This window comes from Otolemur garnettii, unplaced genomic scaffold (genome assembly GCF_000181295.1).
Source record: "Otolemur garnettii isolate 467f Iridium unplaced genomic scaffold, OtoGar3 scaffold00215, whole genome shotgun sequence".
Taxonomy (NCBI): Eukaryota; Metazoa; Chordata; class Mammalia; order Primates; family Galagidae; genus Otolemur; species Otolemur garnettii.
The window spans coordinates 2,099,047-2,102,780 of record NW_003852610.1 but is presented as its reverse complement, the minus strand read 5'-3'; positions in this window follow the sequence as shown (position 1 = coordinate 2,102,780).

The window sequence follows — 3,734 nt, the reverse complement described above, 5'->3', positions numbered from 1 at the left end:
AATCAAGAATTCAATACTGTAATGGCTGTTGGAGACACTCCAGTCTTGGAGTCAACAAACAACTGGCCTGGCACCAAGTCCAGTCTGCCACCTGTTATTTACAGCCTGTAGCTAAGAATCATTTTTAGATTTTTAAAGGTTGAAAAAGTCAAAAGAAGAATATTATTTAATGACAAGTAGAAATTATATAAAATACAAATTTCAGTGTGTATAAATAGTCTTGTTAGATGATAGGCACAGGATAATTTGTTTATGTATGGTCTATGACTACAATCTCACTGCCATGGATAACATGTGGCCCCTCAGAACCCAAACTCATTATTCTTTGGCCATCTGCAGAAAAATTTGCTAACCCATAATCTAGTTGAGCTTCTGCACACAGTTAGTAAGTTTGTAGCACTTTGTTCACCTTAGATCCTATGAATTATTCCCAACAGAGTTAGAATCAGAACCCATATGGGGTACAGGGTCATTCCAGTAGGAACCATTACATACCCGTATATCTTTAATCCTAATAGAAGCACTTATATATTATATAAGATTTAGTGCTAGAAAGGAGTGTGAAAGTTTGAAAAGTCACACAGTATTAACCTTATTATATGTATTATTTTTGTGAATGTTATTTTTCTAATTTGATTGTAACAATGTTTACCTTTGACAGATATTTTTAAAATATTTCCTTAAAATTGAAGAAACTGAGTCCCCTCCCAGAAAAAAAAAGCAAGTTAAAAATTTGAGGTAGAACATTAAACCTGGTCTCCTCACTTCCAACGCCTGTGCCCTGGCCCTGTACCCCATTGTCTTGCAATACTGGGACCATTCCTTGCACATGGGACCAGGAATAGAGTCCACATCAAATGGACTTACTTGCTCAGACTGTGTATCTGTCTATCTACCTACCAATCTGTCACCACTATCTAAGCCAACATAATGCCTCCTGTATTTTAGATGTTATTATAAGCACTTTTCATATATTATCTCATTTAACTCAGATAATAATTGGAAAATTTATTTATAAATCTTTTTATCTGGAAGTTCTTACAAAATCAATAATGCCAATTTTGCTGAAAAAAATAGCTATGTCTGTTTATAGATAAGATTTTTATGAGAAATCAAGGGGAAATTCAAAAGCTATACTCCCACTCTATATTAACCTATGGTTCTCACCCTAGAGCACATTTCAGGTTACTTTATGGAGCTACTGAAAGATACAGGGTCCAGGCATCCAGCCACATCTTTTGAATCACAATCTCTAGGTGAAGTCAGAAAATGCTGTTTTTAAATCAATGATGACCAAAAAAAAAAAAAAAAGAAAGAAAAAAATCCACAGTGGTGATACTCATATTGCCCTAGTAGGGAATGATCAGATCAAAATCTTTTTTTTTTTTAAGCTCATTTCACCATTAGAGGGCATTGATATCATAATTTAATTTTATGTTAACATGCTCATGCTTTATAACGCCTACTTTCATTTTGGCAAACAAGATATAAATTTAAAAGACTCTTAGACTTTTAACTGATATATTTAACAACATGAAGGATTTATGCCTCCCTCTAAAATATACTTAGAGGAATTTCTCCCCTTTTTTTACATGAAAATGTTGGCAGTCCAAGACTTGTACTTTTTGGCTTAAAAATTCTGTGGTACTTCTAACTTAGAAACATTCTTAACTTCGTGATTAAATATTTCTGATGTGTTGTATTCAGTGCATTGAAATCAATTTAAATGTGTGTCTTCTTCTCTCCCCAGTTGATTTCTAGGGATGCAGTCATTTCTAGTTGATACAGTCTTTCTCTTATTTGCATGTCCCAAGGTTGCAAATTGTGATTTATTTTAAAAAATCTTTTCAGTGTTATATGGAGGTAGAAGTGTTCAGAGAGAAGTCAGAAAGACAAAGCTCCTATGTGATTGGTTATCATAGATTATTTCTTTTTTTCTAGAACTGGGAGATGTTTAAAGTTTATTGACTATCTTGTTCTAAAGACATCTTCACTGAGAAACTTTTCCTGGACTTACCATGATGTGAGTAATGCATTTTCCTTAGGATGGTGGCTTGCCCTTCAACCATGCTGCTGTTTCTTAGGAGGGTGGGGGAGTGCTTATCTCCCTATGTTACAGTCTTATTGTTCCACAAGAAACATTCCCTAAAAAAGTAGGAATAGGGACAGTACCTGTGGCTCAAAAGGTTAGGGCTCTGGCCCCATATGCCAGAGGTGGCGGGTTCAAACCCAGCCTCGGCCAAAAACTACAAAAAAAAAAAAAAGTAGGAATACAGTTTGATTCCAAAGCATTCCTAATTCTCCTTGAAAGAAAGAGCTAGCCAATGTCTCAACTTCTAGGGTATCTGGCATGAGCCAAACATTTGTCCAGATTCCTTAATTGCAGTAACACATGGTTATCTGTGGGAGTGGTTCCACTGGGGCCACATGTACTGGCTTGAAGGAAGGAAACAGGTCACACCCGCAGCTCTGACTGAAGACATCACCTTTGCAAAGTATTTTATTAATCAGACAGCTTTTATAAATGCAGTATAAACAGTTTTAAGTTATTCATACTTAAAATTTTCATCTTGTTCATGATGGTGTGCCATATATTGTATACATCTCTGCCTTAGTCAAAAGTTCTGTTTTAACTTCCTGCTATGCAAGATATAATTCCAGAAGTCTTTGGAGGCTCCATACATGGAAATTATCAAGATCATTTAGTTTGCTCATAAAATAATACTCCTGGCTTCATGTCAGACTTGCTAATATGGATATGTACTGATAATGCAAAATTTGTATTTTAACAAGCTCTTGTTAAGTGATTATTTTCCATATTAAAGCTTGATAAAGAACATAAGATTGTGCTACCTTCATTTTCTTAAGTGGAAAAAAGGAAAGTAATGGGAAAAAGGAAAAAAGTGGAATTATTTCCTTAGCTGCGCAGAAACTTTTCAATTTAATCAAGTTCAATTTATTTATATGTCTCTGTCTCCAATACCACACTTTTTTGGTTACTATAGCCTTGTATAGTTTGGTAATGTAATGCCTCCAGCTTTGTTATTGTTACTTACGATTGCTTGGCTATTCAGGCTTTATTCTAGTTCTTAACAAAGCACATAATTTTTTTCTAGATCTGTGAAATATGGTATTTATATGTTGATGGGGATTGCATTGAATCTATAAATCACTTTGGATAGGATAGACACTTTAGCAATGTTGATTCTGCTGATCCGGGAGCATGATATGTTTTTCCATTTTTTTGTGTCACTTGTGATTTCCCTCTCAGTGTTTCATAGTTCTGTTTGTAGAACTCTTCCACCTTCCTGGTTAACAACATTCTTATGCATCTTGTTTTCTTTGTAGCTTTTGTGAATTGTACTGAGACTTTGAGTGTCAGCATGACTATTATCAGTTTATATAAATTCTAGTAACCTGAGACTTTGCTAACTTTATCTATTCTAGGAGTCTCTTATTAAAGTGTTCAGTGTTTTTATTTTTATTTTTTTTTATTAAATCATAGCTGTGTACATTAATGCAGTCATGGGGTACAGTGTGCTAGTTTTATATATAATTTGAAATACTTTCATCAAACTGGTTAATATAGCCTTCATGGCATCCTCTTAGTTATTATGTTAAGACATTTATACTCTACATTTAGAAAGATTCACATGTACCCTTGTAAGATGAACCATAGGTGTGGTTCCACCAAAAACCCTCTCTCATCTCATCCTTCCTCCTCCCCTCCCATC